Raw genomic sequence first — 24,009 nt, 5'->3', positions numbered from 1 at the left:
GCATGTGACAACAATCTCCCATATTCTGCACGTCTGGGCTATGGGGTAGGAGGCAAGACAGAAGCCATTTTTCACAAAAAAATAAATCTAAATTTTGCAATAAAATGCATTCAGTCATCCTAAAAAATGTCTTATGGTCTTATAAGACAAAGGGTGAGCCTTTTGGCCTTAAGTTTAAAAGATATGTTTGGTGCAACACAGCCCATCATCACACACCACTTGGTGGTGGAAGCATCATGCTTTGGGGATGCTTTTCTTCAGCTGGGACAGGGGCTCTAGTCAAAATACATAGGATAATGACTAGCTCCAAATATCAAGATATTTTGGCACAAAACCTGCTGGCCTGTGTCAGAAACCTGTCATCTAGACACTGTTCCCAGAGCTGGATAAGTGACTCCAGATTCTACAGCTCTCTAGCAATAGAGAAAGTCAGGGTACAGAAGTGGAGAAATGGCTACAATGTGGAAAAATATTACCTTGACGAGTAAATTTCTTGAAGTTCAATACTTTATACAAGTTACCCCTTCCCACCTGGCAAAATTTAAGGGCTTCAGTACAAAATCTGGCTGAAACAAGTGATCGCTATTATTACACGTTTTTGCAGACCTCACGGTGCTCTACACTGCTCTTTTCTAAACTGAGCTGCTCATTTGGAAACCAAAAGGCAACAGAGAGGCATTCTTATACTGGGAGCCGAACCCGGGCCACCTGGGTGAAAACCAGGAATCCTAACTGCTAGACCAACGTAGTCATTCTGTGCATAATGCAGGCAAATTGTAGTTCCTGTCTCTATGCCGTTCTTCCTAGAGAGCTAGCTGACAACCAGAGCGCTGCAGAGTCTAAACAGAAGGCCACACCTGCATTCAACATATTCACACCAGGACTTGAACACAGATACACCTGATGAAAATCTTCCCACATTATACACTTGCAGCCCTGGGTCTCAGTTCATTTTTGGTAGCCTTAGCCAATCAAAGCCTGTATGGCTCCCAATTATTTACAAAGAATTGTCCAATCATAGTCTCCGCTCTCATTCTTGGTAGTTTTCACCGAATCACAGCCTGCTGTCAATCAAGTGGGGAGTTTATCCATTTGTGTGCTGGTTAATCAATCCGGTTTTTCAAACTTGAAGTACCAGAAACTGTGGGCTCCTTGTGTTCCTTTGTCCTTTTTAAAATGTTTCTGGTTTGTAAAATAACTGTTTTTGACATCAGCTTCTCCGGTGCTGTTAGAAATAAATATAAATAGGTATGTGGAATTTTAACAAATCTGGTGTTTGAATCAATTAAGGGGTGGCTCCATCTGCTTTGTAGTTATAAAAAAAATAATAAAAAATGTTAGTGAAGCTTGATATGAGGGTATTCTGTGTTTTTACGAGTTGGGTACTTAATAGACTTGTGGGTTTGGATTTTGAATCATTATTGTCATGCTCAGGGTGGGACCAGCTTCTTTCTTCATAGAAATGTTTACACACTATAAACAAGTAAACCATGTACACTCAGGAAAAAATCTCAATTTCAATTTCTCATCTAGTCTATTTTGATCTTACAGAAGATTGATATTATTGATATATTATCTTATCTGTATTATTGATAGAGCTCATGTATTTGTTGTAGAGTATTTATATTCTTGAGAGAACAACTGTACAACTGTTCTTTTTCTCCACTTCCCATCTCCTCTTCTCCACCTCCTGCTTCATCTGTTCCATCTCCTTCTATACAGTGTGTCCAATAAGAGTCTGTCCAGATGAGACTATACAGTGTATCTAGTAAGAGTCTGTCCAGATGAGTTTATACAGTGTCTCCAATAAAAGCCTGTACAGGTGACGCCACACAAGGACAGAGGTTCTGTTCACTTCTCACCTGTCTCTGAGTCTCAGGAACTCTGAAGTTACTCAAAGGAGGGGGCTCCTCCAGGGGTTGATGGGGGCGGCATGGCACAGTCACCAGGGGTTTCTCTGAGCTCAGATGATTGAGGAGGGAGGGCCCAGGGGCGCCGAGGTCCAGGAGAGGGAGGGATGAACATCTTGTTTTCTTTAACAGCCTCACCCATCTGGATCGTGCGTCTCCTTGGCTGTGGAGACTGAAGACACACAGAAGACCTTTCTGTTCCTGCTGAGTCCCACAACAAGTCAGACTGTCCTAAGACTACTACAAAGAGAAAAAATTAACCTGCTATTCACAGACCTCAGCTACAGGGACTCCCAGGTTGTTCTGCAGGATGAGGTCGAGCTCTGCTGCAGACTAGCAGAAGCACTTGACCACCTCAGAGAAGTGACACCTGACCTTCGTGTTTTCGAAGTAAGACTTCAGTGTCTCCTTCGCCTCCTCCTAGTCATCCTGCTTCATGATTCCTGTGCCCTGGAAGGGAAAATCCTAAGAAAATGGGGAGAGAGAATCAGGCAAGATGTCCTGACCATGTCTGCTGCCGTCAAACCAAACCTCCATTATCAGAGCTCTCGTTGTGTTGCCTGTTGTCTTCACTGTTTTAATTTTGGGATTTGGTAAAATTTCTTATCATATCCTCTGTTAAACTTCACTAACTCAGTACCAACTCTTGTACCAAAGAGAGAGAACAAAGACAGTGAATCATCATCATCATACCTCCACAGCGCCAGACAGGAGATGCAACCTAGGGGTGGAACTGTGGTATCTCTAAAGCCAAAAGAGAGGGGGAGGGGGGTCACCCCACTGTTAATAGGGCCATTAGAGAGAGAGAGAGACACCCCACTGTTAATAGAGCCATTAGAGAGAGGGGGAGTAACCCCACTGTTGCCATCGATGACCAAGAGTCTCACCACCCACTCTATGATGCCCCCTAGTGTTGATCTGTAAGTGGTGTGTCTTTCAGTCACCCACTTGAAATAACAGCAGGCTGGAGTCCCAGCCCAGCTCCTGTCTCTCTCCCCTTGGATCTGGGAGATTTCCAGGTTGAGTGGGGTGGCGCAGGTATCTTGGAAAGCTGAGGGGGTCAGGAGAGTCGCCCCAGCCCCTGTACCGCCCCGATACCACAGTGTAAGCTGGACAAGGGGAGGGGTTTCAGTGACTCACTAATCCCACATATGCTGCCTCCAATCCAAACTTGGCCAGGACCTCATCGTACAACTCCAAGCAGTCAAGCTGGATGGAAGACATCGCATTCTGAGCCCTGGGCCACACCCGGCTCTCCTCAACCTAGAGCAGCCCCTCCAGTTCGACCCACAGGTCCTCCCTGAGCCACCACAGGGCAGCCGGGGCTTTACCTACACTCTTACCTACAGTTACACTATAACTAACACACAAATACGGCCAATATTACAACAGTAACACTGCAATTAAGGCTTACAGTATCATTATTACTAACAATAACACAAACTTAGCAGTACACTAATAATACCAATAATAACAATAATACTATCAAAAGAAATAACATGACAATGAGTCTTAATATTCTGACACTAACACTATGATTATCACTAATATTAACATGAATACTAGAATTAAAACCAAAATTAAAAGTAGCTCTATCATCACTAATTCTCACATGAATACTAGTATTCAGTAGTGCTATCATCATTAATACACACATACAGATGCAGCGGTACAAAGTGCGCGGTACACACACGTATCGGAGGTAATTGGCTACGACGTCATACATTGTGACGCTCGATGACGCGCGGTACTGCGGTGCGTGATTGGTTGACCGACAGGGGCACTCTTGGTCCATTGGTCTGTCGTAGAAAGATTTACAGTAAACGTCTTTACTGTGCCCGTTGTAGTATTGAATATTCATATGGAATTTTACCACTGAAGGAAATCTTAGTAGCTGAGCATAAAAATAATAGGAGCATACTGTAACGCGTTTGAAGGCCATAAACAATATTCATTTTGGAACATAAACATACAGTATATGGCTGGTCTTGGTACTTTAAAGAAAAAATACACACCAGTATTCCATTTCTCCCTAAACATTTTAAGCATCGAAGTCTTTAACTAAAGAGATACCGGAGTCAACAAGCATACTTTTAGAATTTGATTAAAAGGGAATATAATATGGAATCGCTTATCTAAAGAAATTAATAACGATATAATTATATTCATGTACCGCAACACAAGAATAGTACATGCTGTACATTGTCTGTCAATAATGTTTCTGTAGTGCTTTTTCAGCACTCCGCATGTGACCTTGCTGTTGGCGCTGTGGGTTAGGTTGCTGATTCCCATGTCACATGGTCTGTGATTGAATCCCACTATAACTCTGACTTATTGCTTTAACAAACATTTCTTTGAAAAAATTAAATGTTTCCCTTGGTCAGAGATGAAATAAAACCTCACTCGCACCAAACAAATTTATATTTCTAAATATCACAACATGATTGAATTTAAGTATTTTTAATAACAATGAATAGTCACCTATGCGTTACAAAATAAACATATATATTGATTTGAATTGCGTTTTGATTTAAATCGTAAACACGTGTTTAAATATATGTGTTTAAAGGCGATATATAAAAGCGTTGATTCTTATGGAGTGTGTTCTGCCGGGGATTCAAAAAAGTTATTTTTTCTAATCGCGTATCTAAGGAAAATTGCAGTATCACTTTGTTCATGCACAAACAGTGGCATGTTACATTATTAATTTGGGTGTCTCCTCTTGCCAGAAAGCTCTAAATTGCGGTTTTTGACTTTTTCTAAATTGCAACCCATAAATAAAGCTGATACAGTTTAGACTTACTGTATTTTAAACTGTATTACAGCAGCACATTGGACAATGCAACGTATATTGCAAAAATGCACTTGGAATCTGTCCAAGCCCTACTTTTTCAGGCATCTTCTTTTACTGCAACGGACAAAAAAACTCTCTTGCTTTTAACAGAGCGTTTCATAATTTCTAACTACGAAAATTATTTAAACTGCGACACTTATCATTCATATCATTCAAATAAACTTTATTTTATATAGCGTTTAAAGCGAATAGGTAATTAGATTGCTCATAAACCTAATTGCTTTTTCTACATAAACACAGTGATTGCTCTCTGAAAATGCTTTTTCTTTATATTTAGGCTCAGATTTCAACTATTGATCGAATTATTATAAACTTTCTTGGAAAAATGTCTTTTATGTAAACCATGTTTGCTATTAATTCATTTAGGGCTAGAATACGTTCATTGTCTTCCAATCGAGTCGAGTTGACATTGGAAGCTTGCCACGCCCGGACTGTTACACCAACGCATTAGCATGTTAAAGCGATTTCATTGAGGAGCTTAGCTTTCTTAACTAGTAAGTACTGTACTTCCTACTTTGAAAATACCTGTGAAACCAGTTTAATTTGTCACAGCCAGCACTCCCGCAGAGAGGGGGGTTGTACTTGTTAATGTCTTAGCACAAAGCAGAAACTTCTTGTATTTTCCAATGACATACAAGTGGAAAGATTACAGATTTGAATCGTCTTTTTTCTGAACCAGGGAAAATCTGATCATGTTTCTCTATAACAATTATAAAAAACTTTTATACTAAAGAATATTACTTAGTAATATAAATCATCATATAACTACCAAAAAAGCAGGTTGTTTTGAGTGTCTGAACATTGTCTCTTTGCACCTGTAGTTATTTGCAGCTGGGAAAGCTAATGATTATGATCTGGGAATGTAACTGAGGTTTTTTTTTCCATAATAAGCAGCTTTGCAGCAGGTTATTTGTTTTCACTGCTTGAGAGGTATTGGAATGCTGCGAGCAAACATGCAGCTGTAAAGTTTAGCAGTTTTTAATGTCATGCTCTTAAGAAATAAAGCCTTTAGACAATTAGGAGGTACTGGTATTCACAAGGTAGAAGGTGGTGTTTTCAGAGGCCTAAAGGGAAACTGTTATACCTAATGATTAAATACTTGATTTTTTTACTACATTGTTTATGTATGATCTGTGTATCTCAGCTGAAAAGCTGAGATAAAAAAAGATGTATGCATCTAAATAACTGGACCTCAAATAGCAGACCTTATGAGCAATACTGTGTGTATTTATTTAAAATATTTATAGCTCCTCTGGAAAGTTTGTGGGGGAAAAAAAAACTGATGTGCTGAAACAGTACAATTAAACACGCTCTGCAGAAAAGGTGATGGTTGTTAGGTCAGTTTCAGTTTTACACGTACAGTACACATTTGATTTAATTAAAATTATGAGGTACCCTGTATCTGCAGGACTCAAGAGGCTCTCAGTCATGTCACTTTGCAGTTGATGTCTCCTAGAGGTTCCTAGATTCTTATTGTAAATAAAAGGAACAGCATACAGTGGGACTCAAAAACGGGGAACAAATTTCAACATGTGACTGCACCGAGCACACAAATATTGGTTCTAGGCTCCTGAATCACCTTTGGTCCCTGGATCATTGCTTTTAACCATTTACACAAGGTTTTTACTGTAAAGCACTTTCACAGCTCAACATAAATGGACCTTCTGGGGCACAGGCTTTAAAGGAGCTTTTTAAAAAAACAGACTTTGCATTTCCTGTTATAAGCTATTCTTTTAGCATATGACAAGCATGCCCTTATTATGGCGATATCCTCCTAAACATTGGAGAAATCTAGAAGTTCAATTAAAACAGAAATGCTTCAAATCACTTGGGATACAACAAAAAAGTGGTGTATTATAAAGTGTGTTAAAAATGTAGCTAGTTTGTTTTCATACCCTAGATTATAATAAAACCTCACCATTTAACACCAACAGGTGTTTTCTTGAAGTCTGCTAGCTTCAAAGTTTATGGTTTGGCTTTTGTGTATAATGATAGTGAACTGCATCGGAAATGTAGGAAAGTAAGCATTAATAAGCAGGAAAATTAAACCTAGAAACACCTAAAGTACTGGACTATATTACAGATAAACTACCAATCTACCTTTTAAGCCTGTACAACCTGCAGAACTCCAGCTTTAATTGATTGGATTCAACAGCCTAAGTTTTAAGGTTATCCTTACAAGTGTGGAAAAGCATGGGCGTAATGTTGCAGCCTTCACTGTTGTTTTAGAAGTTGTTTTTTCCAGCTGTACATGAACATTTCTGTCTTGAGTCTTTCTTAACAATATGGTGTAAACAGTGTCTGGTTTCTACTGTGATTATTATTTCATTACTGAAGTAGCCTTTTGATATTTGCACAGTAATTTTTGTTGTTATGGCTGTTTTCATATTCGTAGTTTTCTTCTGTTAAAACTTAAAATCTCTCGCATTAAATTGGCTACAAATGCAAGAATTCAACCAGATATTCTTACTTGTAAAATGTATACTGTTGCATTGCAGTTAGTTAATGTAGTTAGTCCATAGTCAGCAATCTAAACTTTATGGTTAAGCTTTAATGATTGATGTTGTACCAGTAACCTTTAGAAATACTATAGTACTTCACAAATGCTTTGTGTGTTTGGAAATCTTTTGAGTAAAAGCCTTATAAAAATAGGTTTAGTTTTTACAGGACATCACAAAGAAATAGGATGGTATAATTCTTATAATTGCTTAGTGATTGTATTTGGAAGATTATGGACTAAACAGACTTCAGGGATGCCAGTGGATCATTGTGGTATTTGGAATTATTCCAAAAATCAAGTGACCTCTTTGCTGTAGTATTTTTAGTATTATTTATTTAGTATTAATAAAGAATAGATTCATTAAAGTCGTGCGATGTGTAAGCGGGATATGTAAAATAATGTAAAAGAAAGTTTTTTATTATTGTTATAGAGAAACATGATCAGATTTTCCCTGGTTCAAAAAAAAGACGATTCAAATCTGTAATCTTTCCACTTGTATGTCATCGGAAAATACAAGAAGTTTCTGCTTTGTGCTAAGACATTAACGAGTACAACCCCCCTCTCTGCGGGAGTGCTGGCTGTGACAAATTAAACCGGTTTCACAGGTATTTTCAAAGTAGGAAGTACAGTACTTACTAGTTAAGAAAGCTAGGCTCCTCAATGAAATCGCTTTAACATGCTAATGCCTTGGTGTAACAGTCCGGGCGTGGCAAGCTTCCAATGTCAACTTGACTCGATTGGAAGACAATGAACGTATTCTAGCCCTAAATGAATTAATAGCAAAAATGGTTTACATAAGAGACATTTTTCCAAGAAAGTTTATAATAATACGATCTATAGTTGAAATCTGAGCCTAAATATAAAGAAAAAGCATTTTCAGAGAGCAATCACACTGTGTTTATGTAGAAAAAGCAATTAGGTTTATGAACAATCTAATTACCTATTCGCTTAAAATGCTATATAAAAGATGAATGATAAGTGTCGCAGTTTAAATAATTTTCATAGTTAGAAATTATGAAACGCTCTGTTAAAAGCAAGAGAGTTTTTATGTCCGTAATTATTGAAAATTCCCGGTAATGTTGACTCTGGTACTGGTAGTAATTGTTTACTACTGCAAATATCAAAATAGTTCAGGTTTTGCGGAAAAATTAAATTTTTGGAGTGATAATGTTTACTATAGGAAGAAGTGCGTCCCTGGGTGGGATCAAAAAACCCACTTTGGGGTTAATAGCCGAACATGCTAACCAATTGCACCAAAGAAATGCTTACACCTTTTTCATTTACATACTTTTGGTGAACAAAACAATTCGCTCGCATTTCATCTTTCGCAAGCTATATGATTAAAAAAAACAAGTTGTTCTGCAAAGGAAATGAATAAACGCATTAAACCAAATCAAGACCTTTTTGAGTGTCCCAAATTACATGTTCTGTAAAACAAGACGGGAAAAAAGGTACCGCTGGAATTCGGATCCAGGATTTCCTCTTTATGAAACAGGTGTTTTAACCAGCTTTACCACAGCACCAGCAGAACACTATTCTTATAAAGGTGGGTACCCACCCTCAATGGAATAAACCTATTGGAATAACATGGAATAAACCTATTACCTATTCTTATACAGCCGCTTGGACACACCGCTCTGAGGCATCTGAGGTCGATGTGCGCTGAGCCTGGTCGCCGAGCAAAATCATGCCCAAGGGGGTTGGCCCTCGTCACGAGGTGGCTGAGTGGTTAAGGCGATGGACTGCTAATCCATTGTGCTTTGCACGCGTGGGTTTGAATCCCATCCTTGTTGGTTTATGTTTTCGACTTGTGATCCGTTTCTAAGTCGGACTTGCTTTCTTTAGCTACTGTAGTAGAGCAGTAATATTTCTAGCGTTGGCTGAACATGGCTTACAGCAGTAGCTGACAGATATAGTCTCTTAATAGGTCAAATTTATGCTTTGTACTGCTTTCACCTGATATTAATAGTAGTCCTGATGAACGATTTAGGGACATGGCGCATCTTGAAAATGTTCTTGTTAATTTCAGTTTGGAAAAGATGCACTCACCAGAAGCAGAAACTGGTCGTATCTGCAAAATGCGCAATGCAATAGCAATGTCTTGCTATGAGTCCTTACCTGTTACAGGAGGCGTTGTAGGACTTTTTTAGTTCAGAAAAAGCTATCAATTCATCTTACATTTCTACTCCATCAATATTAGCAATGCTATCTTTACTAAGCTCTAAATATAGCTCTAAATAATTGCTAATTTTGAAATACATTTTAAAATAAATGCTATTCCATATGTTGTAACTTTGTGGTATTTAGAAATTTTATCTGAGGATGCAAGGGAAAGTATTATACAACTGTGAAAGAGACTTGTATTTTAATACAATTTTCGATCAAAAGAAAACCAAAGTCCCTATGATATTACTGTCAATATCCCTTGATATCAACGTTCAGTTGAAAGATTTGAAGAAACTCTCAAACAAGCAACTGCAGTAGCAGAGAGTTTTGATTTGAACCGATGCTTGCAGCTCAATACTCCATTCATCCTTGAAAGAAGCAAAGACAGGGATGTTTTGAGTGTCTCCATGATCCTCTTCTCAATCCAAAAGAAAGGTTTTATATGATCCTGATCCCAATAGAAAAAGGGTCAATTTCAGCCTGCGCTGATGTCCCTTCAAACGTTTTATAAGAACTCTGGTCCATTTCTTCTTCTGAACGAGACTATGGGAGTGAGTATTTTGACGTCGAACTCGGATTTAAATAGAGGAACACTACACTACATTGGGCTACATGTGTGACAAAGCGTTTATTTTCCGACCTCTTGATAGCTCAATTGCTAGATCTTAAGACTGTAGACAAAAACAGTGGGCATATCCCTAGTTTGAATCCAGCTCAAAGGATGGTGTTTTCTTGTTCCTTAATCAAAAAGTGAAAATTGCGAATTTGTCTTTTACTTTGATGTTCACCCGAAAGCTCAGTATACAAAGAAGTAAAGGCTCCTGTTCTGGATAATCCTCACGTCTGATTGTTTTGCTTAGACCTTTAAAATGTACACTGTGAACTGTTTGCTCTTCCTAACACAATTAAAAAGCCGCTGACAAACTTAACGATCGAGAGTTTAGTTCAGTGATAGCGCGCACTTAAGATGCTCCGTTATCTATCGCCGGCATCTCTGTATTCTTTTTAAACGCGATATTGTTTATTCTTCGTGTGTGAATTTCAGGCTGACTCATAAACCCTTTGTCTGTTTTAAAGATACATTATTTTAAACCAGACATAATGAAAGACGTAGTAACTAGACACACGTACAACACACATGAATAGTAGCGGCTCTGAACTCAATGTGGTGCTGGATGGGAATGCAATACAAACGCCAATGGCACAATGGATAACGTGTCTGATTACGGATCAGAAGACTGTAGATTTCTACTCCTTCCTGGTTCGTGAAAAAGCTTTTAAACCACACTACTCAACACTGACATCGTAGTATGTGAGGTCCTACACAACCTTACTATCGACTGGATGACTGGTCTTCTGTTCTATCTCCGATTCTTTCCGCACATTCCTGCTATTTCACCACCGTTATTGTAGGATAACAGCCACAGACACGAGAAGATATACTATTCCGAACAAATGTCTTAAAAAATCACCTTGAAAAGGGTGACAATAAGTTTTTGTTTCTTTAACGTAACCTTATTTTTGCCTGTAAAGTTCACATTATTTTCTGTAGCCGCAAATCCCCAATATTTCTGCTGTCTCTGGAGAAACACAAGCGTGGAGTCAAATCATATTAAATAACACAACACATCTATTAATTTAACACCCAGATGTGACAGAACACATGTAAGATTTACACACAGCTTTTAATATGTATCTATAGTGAATTTGCAGGTATCCTGGGGAGGGAAGAGAACTGATTTTAAGGAAATACATATTTAAAGGGGATGTAAGTCTTAAATGTGTTTTGTCATATCTGGGTGTTAACTGAATAATTTTTTAGCATTATTTATTGTGTTTTGACTCTATACTTGTGTTTCTCAGGAGACAGCAGAAATATTGATGTTAACATTTATATTCACATTCCCGGTGATATTGACTTAGGTACTCAACTATTTACTTGTAGTTTGACTCGTGTCAAAAGTTGAAAATCTCTCCAAACATCAAGATGGCTAAGGACGTGCAAAGAAACTCAATCACATTTAGAGAAGGTAATGTTTAGATCGGATTAATTCGAAGTGTGTCTCTGGGTGCGTTTGATCTACCAACATTGTGTCTAACTGAAGGACACCCTGACTGAGTGTGCCATAGAAACTGACACATGTCGTATTCTTCTACATTCACAGATTTTTGGCTAAAGTAAAAACAAATCGTTGTCATTTTCTTGCCAGCTGGCAGTAATTATTTTGCATTGATAAGAAAGATGAGCACTTTATCTTTCGCAATGTGTGGATTTCTTGAAAAACAAGTTGTGCCAAAAACTAAATGAACACTTCCTTTAAACATAATGCAGAAGCATGTTGTCTATAACAATAAGCGGTGCGAGAAAACAAGAAGAAAGGCACCGCTGGGTTTTGAACCTACGATCTTCTGTTTACTAGACAGGCGCTTTAACTAACTAAGCCACAACGCCGGCGAAATACTTTCCTTTTACAGCCAGGTGGACACACCACTCCGTCACATCTTTGTTCGGTGCGCGGTGAGCCTGCTCGCTGAGCAAGTTGAGAAAGGATGTGAAATGGCTTTTATCCAGCAGTTTCATTACTAAGGAGCTCAATATTTTTTTTGATGATCTACAGGGTGTCCAGTGCAACACAGGCGATGGACTGCTGGGATTTGGAGCCAGGATTTCCCGTTATCTAGACAGGTGCTTTAACCAACTAAGCCACGGCGCCGGCAGAATTCTCCTCTTTTACTGCCGATTGGACACACCGCTCTGAGACACCTGCGTTCAATAAGCGTTGAATCGGCTGGCTGAGCACGTTGCCTCCTTTACATTCAATAGGAGCCCCGACACTAAGAGAAACGTACGGAAATGGCTTTTATCGGGCACTTTTCATGTCCAGTGCGCTTGACATCTCCCATAGACGACAGAGTTCATTTACGACACTTTTCCTTTCTTTCTTTCTTTCTTTCTTCTTTCTGTACTATTTGATGGAAAAAAAAACGAGAAACCATGTAAGGTTAAATGTCTTTTTTCATGGTGAAAACGTGCACCAGGAAATGTTGTGTTTAGAAGAAGTGAGTTAACGTGAAAAGTGACCTAATTTACCGGAGCAAATGCTCACCTAGCAAGGTCTGCTTTACTACAAGAGAGAAGTAGAGTGAAAGACGTGATCATTTCACGCCGTTGTGGAACAAAACGCTTTTTTCTTTGAATTCTAAATCAATTAGAAATTCAGAGCGACACATAAATGCTTTGTCTGTTTAAAAGTGATGATTTTTTAAAACTGATAAAAATGTAGAAAGCACGTTTCTCTCAAATTGTAGATGTGGTGGTGTACTAGTAGCGGCGCTGAACTCACCAAAGCGCAATTCAGTTATGTGACGGGCTAGTGGTTTAATGGATAACGCGTCTGATTTCGGTTTATAAGATTGTCGATTCGACTTCTACCGGGGTTGTGTGATTTAAATCAGGCTCCTCAGAAATAGATGTCCGTTATGTAAATAGACCGCACCTGAAAGCAAACGTTGGGTCTGGTTTCCTTTCTTTCCTGCATGAAATAGCAAATCGTTACAAAAAACACCAGCTAATGTCCTATAGCATTAATCATTTAAGCAAACATGAATATACTGTAGGTCTTGGTACATGGGAGTGGATTTCAACTACAATTAAAAAAGGACAAATTATAATTACAGGCTTCAGACACTTTTTCATACAAAAGTGACCAAACACTCCCTAACTTTCAGGTTTGCTTGAAACTGTAACAAAAAAGCGGTCTGAAACTTCCATTCTCTGATGTCACTGTCTCTAAAGTCGGACGTGATGTTTCGCGGATGTGCAGTGTGCCTTTTCTCTTGCCGTGTTCAAGATGAAACACTGCATAAACTCCTGACTGGGTGTTCCGTACTGCTCTGTTATTTCATTCAGATTACCTAGGTGGTGTACAGATAAAACGCAACTGCGTGGTGTAAGATCCAGGCTCGGCACCAGCAGCATCTACAAACACATCAGCTGACCTCGACGTGATTTGAACACGCAACCTTCTGATCTGGAGTCAGACGCGCTACCGTTGCGCCACGAGGTCACTTGCCACAAGGACTTTTAATTCACCCAAAGAGAACAATCAGCGTCCCTGAAAAATATTTTCAAAAAAGATTTCATTCTCTCCTGTGAGGAGCGCCGCTTTTCCAACGAGGGTCTCTTCTTCCCAGACCACAGATTATTCTTCCTGCCCGGCTCTTTCACAGAGAGCCGACACACCGTCCCCACTAATGTCTTCACTACATCTACAGATCTGACCCCCTGCAGCCCCGATATTCCCGGACAGGATATTTACCACCAGCCTCGTGAACTTCTCATCTTGTCCTCTCCCAGGAGGAGAACAATTAACACAGCATCCTCTCTCCATTTAGCAAATTACACAAAACACTGTTTACCTGTGAAGACAGAAACCCAGGCTGCTCCAGGTGAGGCTTAAACTCACAAACTCGGCATGACTCCACTGATTTTGTCATTTGACATGGCCTGAACCAGGAAAGAGATTGGAAGTCGAGAAGTTATGGTGTTGTTTTAATACTTGCCTACTCTTTTAATTTTAAATAAAAAATATTTTATTTTGGAGTACTTTCAATTGATAATCCTAGTCCCGATGAACGATTCTGGGCCATGGTGCATCTTGAATAATGTTCTTATAGGCTTCAGTTTGGAAAAGTGCGCTCTTCAGAAGCTACCGAAACTGCTAATGGTTACATAACACTTAATGCAAAAGCAACATCCGGGTTTGAAAAAGAATATTACTTGCTATGAATACAAACACTGTTACAGGAGGCGTTAGGGCTATTTTATCTTAGATCATCAATTCATCTTACATTTCTTCTCCATCTATATCAACAGCGTAATCGCTACTGAGCGCTAAAGGCAGGTCCTGGCAATACAATCTTCTTTAGAAAACATTTTTAAAGCTATTTCCACTACCATCCCTAAAGTAAAAGATACCGATTGCACGCAACTCATAAAATATCTTTTCCAGGGACGTTGTAGCTAGATGCAAATTACAATCGAAAGTGTATCAGCTTTAAAATTTTCTTTTGGATCCACAGGACGATCAGTACGAGACTCAAAATATACCTGTGATTGATTGTATAGCATAGATTGAACAGCATTTATGTTAAAATTAAGGTAAATATATCAAAATATCAACATCCAACTTCACAGTGCTAACGCAACAATGCTTGTCAAATTCTCAAACAAATCCGCATTGTATTTCTAAACTATTTAAGCAGAGGATACAACAGGAGTATAAATGATATCTCCCGCCAGCCCTTCAAAGATACTTTTCCATGGGTGAATATGGATTTCTGGGGAGTTGCGGTGTTGATCACTATTGGACTTCCCTGGTCTCAAGTGTTGTTGTTGGACACGGGCAAAAGACTCGCACTTTCGGCAAATATAAAGAGGGTTAAAGGTTCGGCTTTTGTGGAGACAGTGTTAACATTGACAATAATAATAATAATAATAAGAAGAAGAAGAAGAAGAAGATCATCCCTGGGTGGTTTTGAACCACCAACCTTTCAGTTAACAGCCAAACACGCTTGCCGGTTGCACCACAGAGACTGATGAGAAAGGCTTTGCTCCATTCGCACCTTTCTGGTAAGAAAATAAACATTGCTTGCATTTTCTTGCCAGTCGGCAAGACTGTAAATCAATATTCCTACTGCTCTGATAGCCAAGAATTAAATTTCATTTTTCACAAGCTGTATGAATTTCTTGAAAAACAAGTTGTTGCAGAAAGGAAATGCATTAATGCATTAAACTAAATCAAGCCCTATGCGGTTGTCCAAAATGGTACTTTCTGCACAAAAAGACAGGAAGAAGGGCACAGCTGGGATGTGGAGCCAGGATCTCCAGTTAACGAGACAGATACTTAAAGCAACTAAGCTACAGCGCCAGCAGAATTCTCCTCTTTTACAGCCGCTTGGACACACCACTCTGAGACACCTGCGTTCAGTAAGCCCTGAGTCTGCTGGCTTTACCACACTTTTCCTTTCTTTCTTCTTTCTGTACTCTTTGATGAAACAAAATGAGAAATCATGTAAGGGAAAATGTCTTTTTTCATGGAGAAAACATGCACCAGGAAATGTTGTGTTTAGAAGAAGTGAGTTATCATGAAAAGTGACCTAATTTACCGGAGCAAATGCTCACCTAGCAAGATCTGCTTTACTACAAGAGAGAAGTAGAGTGAAAGACATGATCATTTCATGCCGTTGTGGAACAAAACGCTTTTTTTGTCAAGACAGAAAACCAGGCTGCTCCAGGTGAGGCTTAAACTTTCAGCCTCGGCATGACTCAACTGATTATGTCATTTTACTGTACATGGCCTGAACCTGGAAGAAGATTGGAAGTCAAGACGTTATGGTGTTGTTTTAATACTTTCCTACTCTTTTAATATTCAGGTTAAATATTTTATTTTGGAGTACTTTCAATTGATATTAATCCTAGTCCCAATGAACGATTCTGGGCCATGGTGCATCTTAAATAATGTTCTTATAGGTTTCAGTTCCGAAAACAACTCAGTAGCAGGCTATGCTGAACAAGCAAACACATTAGAACTGTTGTGAATGCAGTGGAAATAATTAAGTCACTAAATAACAAGCTTATGCACCACTCACTTGAAAATTGTTATATTTAACAAAAATTGCTTTCCAGACACCACAACTATTCACGATAATTTTATCGATACATGTCTTAATGAAAAGTGTAATTTTTTAATAATTAACTTTAATGTCCATCTTTATTAGTAGATGTATTACATGTACAGCCTTTAATATGCGATAGTGAATTTTCAGGTATCCTGGGGAGGGAAGAAAACTGAAATGAAGGAAATACATATTTAAAGGGGTGTGTTCTCTCATATCTGGGCGTTTGAATAGATTTGTTGTATAAGTTATTGTGATTTCACTCTATACTTGTGTTTCTCAGGAGAAAGTAGTTACATCGGGGATTTGAGGGTATAGAAAATTGTGCTGTATGGGTAAATGTAAGGATATGTTGAAAAAACGCATTGTCACCTTTGTGAATGTCATTATTAGATACCTGTTGATTGTTTAGCGACCTAGGCCTCCCTCTGGACTCTGCACTGAGTTGAAAGCTACGGGAGCTCCTCACTGCTTGTCCTGTATTGTTACCTGTGCTCTCGTCTACATTATCTACGTGCAGCACAGCACCAGAACACCATAAACTTTGTGACGGAAAGTGCTTAAGAGCATGAAAAATATTGAACATTTCAAACATTCATAGAACAACTTGAAAAACTGAGGGACAAAAGACCATCTATTCACAGTAGTTGCAAGAAAATCAGTCGCCTGACTAGGGACCTAGAGATAAAAAGTTCAATATTCTACTGACTGGGCTATTTCTATCTACTCAGTTTCTCTCTGAAACAACCTTTTTCAAGAAATTTGCAAAATTTAAATACAATACTTGCTTAAAAGTGCAGATTATTTTTTACCCAAAACTGCAAATGGAGAAAACCAACTCGTTGGAGTCTCTGTGGTACAATTGCTTAGTGCGGCCAGGTTGGGACTAAAATTATAGTAAGGTGATGGTTCAAGTGCATCCAGGCCACACCTTTCTCACTGTTCCAACGTGAACATCATCTATGGAAAAAATGGCATAAAATGTTTAACAGATCATTGACCTTATTGATACCGACAACATACCACTTGGCCACCACACCTGCAGTTCCGCTTACTTTCCCATCAAGGCTAGCATGTTTTTTAAATACAAAAAAGTTAAATCTTTGAGCACAAATTGCCATGGTAGGAGGAATAAAACAAATATGACTGTTCAAATTAATTCTATTGAAACTGATTTAATCGCGCAGAATCTACAACAACAAAACCATGATTCTTAACAAGGAGATACTGGGCAGCAGTGGGATTCCGACTCATGCCCTCGAAGAGACGGAGCTTTAATCCAGCTCCTTAGAGCGCTCGGCCGGGTTACCCTTGATAGCAGCTTTTCAGCACTTGTAGTCTGACTTTGTGGTGTTATTCTGCATGGAAGAGACTGCACCTCCTTTTTCTGAGATGCTTTTTCTCACTTGGTGAAATATTCACTTCTTTGGCCCTCTGAATATAGTTCTTCTGTTAAGCAGGCTTCAGACTCTGCTTATAGCACCCGTGTAGAAATTTTATTTTTACAGGAAGACGCATTCCGAAACGTATTCTAAATTCACATGGTAGATCTGTGCAGCAATCATACTCGATTTGACTGTGATTCTGAAATACTTCTAGCAAACATATTCAGGTTTCCTTGAACCTTTAATAAAAAAAATTACTTTGCGATGTTCCGCAGATGTGCAGTGTGCCTTTCCTCTTGTCGTATTCAAGAGTACTCACTGCGGGAGCTCCTCACTGCGTGTCCTTTACTCTACTGTGATTTCTTTTAATTTATTTACGTGGAGTGTGGTGAAAAGATCACCTTGAACATTTTTGGTTTGTGAAAGAAACACTAAAGAAAATACAAGTGATGAACATTTAAAATAACCACAGTACAGCTAGAAGAGGGAAAGATAAAAGACGATTTAGAATGACATTCACAATAGATTGAAGAAAAGCACAACTGCCTAAACAGGGACTTGAACCCTGGACCCTCAGATTAAAAGTCTGATGCTCTACCAACTGAGCTATCTGGGCTCTAGAAAAAACAAAGCCACTGCCGGGATCCTCGCAAATCACGTCTCTTCTTGTGCCGAAGTGCAGTCATACCTGACCACTGACAGACTTTATCCAGAAGCGACGGCACAACTCCCAGTAGAATGAGCGAGAAATACAGAACGACACGAGGAGTCAAGGGGCTCCCACAATTCATCTTTCCTCACATTACTGATTTTTTCACTAAGAATTTGACCTTTTCACAATCAGATTTTTTCGCATTTAATAAGATCTTTTAATCAACAACATTTAAGAAAGAAAACAAATGGAACATTTTTTGGAACAATAATAAAAAAAAAACTTTCAATGTCTTGGTTATATAAGTGTGCACACCCTTTATAAAGGGGGTAGCAACTGTGCTGAAATTTAACCAGTCACATTCCAGATCATGTACAAAAGTTATTTGCCTTTGCCAGACATCAATTGTATTGATTCTTATTAGTCCTATTTAATATCAGCTGATCACATATAACTAACCAATCTCGGAGAATGTACGTTCAAACCGCAGAGCTGAACCTGAAGAGAAATCCGACCGCTGATTGTCACCAAAGAATGTCGTTACAAATTATCTGCGGAGTTGTTTTACGTATCCGGCCACCTCTTTCCTTTCTACTTTGCAGTAAGCACAATTCTTTCAGTTTCTTCTCTTGTATTTTCCTTGCTATTTTACTGTCCCTTTCCCCCATGTGGAGATGGATCCACAACCGAAACCCTGTTTGCAGCCTGTGTTTCTGCAGCGTCAGTCTGTATGAGGAGAGGGTGTTAAACAGCTCCGGTGGCGCAGTCGGTCAGCGCGCGGTGCTTATACAGCAATGCACAGCAGAGTCATGCTGAGGTTGTGAGTTTGAGCCTCAACTGGAGCAGTGTGACCTGTGTATTTAGCTACTTGTTAAGGATTCGGCCAGTGAAACCGAAACCAAGTAATGAACCCACTTGCAGGAGCCGATAGAGACAAGTCGTGCTCCAAATACCGTAGACGAAGGAGAGAGCCGAGAGTCCAGGGGAAGCCAGAGATCCAAACTGAGAGAGAGCAACCGAAGCCGAGCCGTAATCCAAAAAACGTAGTAAGAGGGGAGAAACCAAAGTCGGAACCTGAATAGTACGAAGAGGTAGAAGGCGTAACGCAACTAAGTAGCTCGAAAGGCCAACCAATACTGAGCGAGGAGGTAGGGAAAGACTAGTGCTTAAATACAAGATGAGACGGAGGTGTTACCAGGTGATTATTTCTTCACATAACCCTTGCAGAAAAAGAAAAATTAGGGCCTCATCCTCCCAGTGAGCCTCTGCTGCTGCTACTCTAAAGTCTATGGCATAATCCTGTGCAGACCTGCGGCCCTGGCAGATAGATGAGAGGCGATAGGAGTCTTGTCCAGCTGAGGAACGACAAAAAAAACCCTTAAATTTCTCTAAAAAGAGATCATAGTCCTGTACCTCAGGAACCCTGCGATCTAGTAGGACAGTTGCCCAATCCAGAGCACGGCCAGTTAACAGAGAAACTACGAAGGCAATCTTGTCTTGAGGAGAAAAAAAAGTTTCCGGATGGAGCCTGAAAACCAGCGCACACTGTGCTAAGAAACCCCGACATCTCGTAGGGTTGCCGTCAAACCTGTAAGGTGGTGTAAGTGGAAGAGGTCGAGGACCGGGTGTAGAAGCTGGCGGGGGCGGAGCCGAAGCGGCAGCTCCAGCGTTACTTTCACTATTACTGGTAGGCGGCACTGCCGACAGGTGCGGTGAAATCTGTTGGACGGAAGCCTGTAACTGGAGTAAGGCTTGCCAATATTGATCCAAAACCGAGCGAAATTCCTCTTGTTCTGCTGGGTCCATGTTAAGTGGCTCAGTATTCTGTTAAGGATTCGGCCAGTGAAACCAAAACCAAGTAATGAAGCCACTTGCAGGAGCCGATAGAGACAAGTCGTGATCCAAATACCGTAGACGAAGGAGAGAGCTGAGAGTCCAGGGGAAGCCAGTGATCCACTTCTTGGGTAGATGAGATATATGCCCTTAAGTAGGTTAGCAGCTCTTGATTCATACGCTCAGTTTGACCGTTGGCCTGAGGGTGGTAAGCTGAAGTAAGCGAAACTGGGGCTCCCAGTGACTTACAGAAGGCCTTCCAAAATTGTGAAATAAACTGGGGGCCCCTATCTGAAACAATATTTTTAGGGATTCCATGAAGGCGGAGGATATGCAGTACGAACAGGTCTGCTAGTTCCCTAGCCGAAGGCAAGGAAGGTAGGGGAATAAAATGGGCAGATTTAGAGAAACGATCTACTACTGTCATGACTGTCGTGTATCCTTGGCTTGGTGGAAGGTCAGTAATAAAATCAACTGAGAGGTGGGTCCAAGGACGGTTGGGGATAGGTAAGGGTTGAAGAGGGCCTGCCGCCCTCATCCGAGAAGACTTAATTCGGGAACAGATAGAGCAGGCCTGGACATACTCCTTGACATCTTTAACCATGGTTGGCCACCAGAAGTCTCTAGAGATGAAATCCAAGGTACGTCAGAAGACAGAAGACAGAAGATCTGACTGGGGTTGAGACAAATAACTTGTCCGGAGGGCACTGAGGAGGTACAGTTTGTCCAGCCAAGGCGCGTCTAGCTACAACTTCTATGTCCCATCTGACAGCTGCCAGGAATTTACCAGAAGGGATGAATGGTTCAGGAAGCAGTTCAGCCTCAGGGGGGTCGTGGATCTGTGAGAGAGCATCAGCTTTGATGTTCTTAGAGCCTGGAGTGTAGGTGATAAGGAAATTAAATCTGGAGAAAAAGAGGGACCATCTGGCCTGGCGAGGACATAGACGTTTGGCCGATTGTAAATACTCCAAGTTTTTGTGATCTGTGTATATCAAGAATGGATGATGAGCTCCCTCCAGCCAGTGCCTCCATTCCTCCAATGCTAACTTAATAGCCAGAAGCTCACGGTTACCAACATCATAGTTCATCTGTGCAGGGGATAACTTCTTAGAAAAGAAGGCGCAGGGGTGAAGAATTTGTTTTTCTCCATGACGTTGAGAGAGAACAGCGCCCACACCATGGCCAGAAGCGTCCACCTCAACAACAAAAGGCAAAGAAGGATCAGGGTGTTTCAGGATGAGGGCAGTAGTGAACAGGTGTTTCATGTGCTGAAATGCCTCTTCTGCTTGAGGGGTCCATTTACCTTGTCTGGGTCCTTTGCGAGTTAAACAGGTTATGGGAGCAACCACCGAGCTGAAGTTTCAAATAAACCTCCTATAGAAGTTGGCAAAATCAAGAAACCGTTGTATGTGTTTAAGGTTCTTGGGTGTGGGCCAATCAGTAATTGCGGAGACTTTACTTGAGTCCATTTCCACCCCTTCTGGAGAGATGATGTAACCTAAAAAGTGAATCCTAGAAGCATTAAAAGTACACTTCTCCAGTTTGACATAAAGTTTATTCTTTATGAGTCGGGAGAGAACTTCTCTGACATGGAGAACATGATCCTGGAAGGTATTAGAGAAAATTAGAATGTCATCAAGGTATACCAAGACAAACCTTTGTAGCAGATCACAAAAAATATCATTAATAAAGGTTTGAAACACTGCTGGGGCATTTACCAAACAAAAAGGCATGACCAAATATTCATAATGTCCATGGGTTGTCATGAATGCTGTCTTCCACTCGTCCCCTTCCCGAATACGGATTAAATTATAAGCCCCTCGTAGATCCAGTTTGATGAAGATCTTGGCCCCATGCACGGACTCAAGCGCTGCCGGAATTATGGGCAAAGGGTACCGGTTCTTAATAGTGATCTCATTAAGGCCACTATAATCAATACAGGGACGGAGCCCACCATCCTTCTTTTCCACAAAAAAAAACTAGCACAAGCAGGAGAAGTGGATGGGCGTATAATTCCAGCCTTCAGAGAATCTTGTATATATATTTTCAGGGCCTCGGATTCCATATTGGAGAGTGGAATATACGACCTTTAGGAGGAATAGTTCCTGGCAAAAGGTCGATGGCACAGTCATAATGTCGGTGGGGTGGGAGAGCCAAGGCCTCTTGCTCATTGAAGGCTTCCTGTAGATCAGAATATTGGGGGGGGGATATCGTAGGAACACCAGAGGGGGGCTTTTCCATGAGTGCAACTCTTACAACCTTGCAGACGACAGCAACTACCAATACATTGGGGTCCCCAAGTTAAAATTTCTCTACGGGACCATGAAATGTTAGGGTCATTCTGTTGGAGCCAGGGAAAGCCTAGTACAAGGGGATGTGATGGGGTCTCGAGGAGATAAAACCAGATATCTTCCACATGTGTGGTGCCAATTTGCAATCTTATTAATTCAGTTTGCCATCTTATAAATCCTGGAGACACTGGGGAACCATCAATAGATTGTCCACGAAGAGGAGGAGTCACCTGGGTCAGGGGTAATTTCCAAGCTTGAGCTAAGGAGGCGTCGATGAAGTTCCCTGCTGCCCCCGAGTCAATAAAAGCAAGAAGTGGCATCTGTTTATTACCCCAAAACAGTGTAGACATAATAGGAAATCCTGAGGAAAACTTAGAGGAGTTACCTCACTCACCACAGGATCTTGAGTAGAAGGGAGGCGCCTCAAAGACGAATGTAAAGCAGGGCAGTCAGCTTTAAAGTGTCCTAATTTTCCACAGAACATACAGCGGCCCTCTTGTCTGCGTCTCTCTCTTTCTTCTGGAGTTAACCGGGTGCGGGCAATTTCCATAGATTATTCCGAGTCTAGAGTGTTGGTAGGTGGTGGCCGAGGAACCTCTAGTATCTGTGTCGGAGATCTTTCTCTATTCCTCTGACAAATTCTAAACTCTAATTCCAACACCTGGGAAATTACTTCCTCCAAAGTTCTGCCCAACTGTTGTATAGTTACCAGGTGATCCTTTATTTCTTTAGTAAAAGTGGAGAAACCAAAGTCGGAACCAGAACAGTACGAAAAGGTAGAAGGCGTAGTGCAACTAAGTAGCTCGAAAGGAAAACCAATACTGAGCGAGGAGGTAGGGAAAGACTACTGCTTAAATACAAGATGAGACGGAGGTGTGGTGGTGAAAGCGTACACTGATAGGTAGACTAATGTGTGTGTGGAGTCTGCGTGTTCCTGCTGGGGGTCTCTGGCGCTGGTGTCTGTGTGTGTGGAGTCTGCGTGTTCCTGCTGGGGGTCGCTGGTGTCTGTGTGTGTGGAGTCTGCGTGTTTCTGCTGGGGGTCGCTGGTGTCTGTGTGTGTGGAGTCTGCATGTTCCTGCTGGGGGTCGCTGGTGCTGGTGTCTGTGTGTGTGGAGTCTGAGTGTTCAAACAATAATTTGAATAACCATTCTTTAATTTCGGATTAAACATTATTAACACTAAACGCACTATGGTACTGTAATTGATCGATACAGGCGGTATTGACCGATTTCTGGATATTTAAAACAGGGTCAAGAACGGGAAAAGAATCAGTACTCACCAATCGGTCAAGTTAATCGTTAATTTTACTGTTCTTCAGTTGAATTAATAGGTTGTCGATAGATAAGTGATCAATAACTCTCCGCAGTGCGATCTGCGCGCCTCCCACGGTCTCACTCTCTGATCCCGGCGCTCTGGCTGGTGTCTCTGACGTCACAGTGCTATTTCTGACATATATAACATCTCCCCCCAAAAAAAAAAAAAACACCGGGCTTTGAAGAGAGGCGATTCATAACAGAAGGTGTAATATTTGTGTGCGTCAGCAGTGAAACTGCATGTTGATTGATGGAGGGCTGAGCAGGGAATAACGGTTGCTCAGGGTCACAGGTCATAGTGAATTTAGGAGCTAACTGGTTCGGAGTTACAGGTTCAATAATAAAGAGTTTCTTCGAGTGTCACATCTTCGTCCTGGGTTCTTAATTTTTACACTATACGTGTACGAGAAAAAAGACAGTGTGTGTG

At 40.6% G+C, this 24,009-nt stretch overlaps 2 non-coding genes across 2 annotated transcripts; both read right to left on the bottom strand.

The window, feature by feature from the left end:
- Positions 1–13,425: 13,425 nt before the first annotated feature.
- trnaw-cca (transfer RNA tryptophan (anticodon CCA)) lies at positions 13,426–13,497 on the bottom strand. Its single transcript has one exon. It is a non-coding gene; the product is annotated as a tRNA-Trp (tRNA).
- Positions 13,498–18,036: 4,539 nt separating this feature from the next.
- On the bottom strand, positions 18,037–18,109 carry trnak-uuu (transfer RNA lysine (anticodon UUU)). The gene has a single exon. It is a non-coding gene; the product is annotated as a tRNA-Lys (tRNA).
- Between the last annotated feature and the right edge of the window lie 5,900 nt (positions 18,110–24,009).

The sequence above is a fragment of the Lepisosteus oculatus genome, chromosome 14, assembly GCF_040954835.1.
Source record: "Lepisosteus oculatus isolate fLepOcu1 chromosome 14, fLepOcu1.hap2, whole genome shotgun sequence".
Classification (NCBI taxonomy): Eukaryota; Metazoa; Chordata; class Actinopteri; order Semionotiformes; family Lepisosteidae; genus Lepisosteus; species Lepisosteus oculatus.
This window is presented reverse-complemented; position numbering and strand designations above follow the sequence as displayed.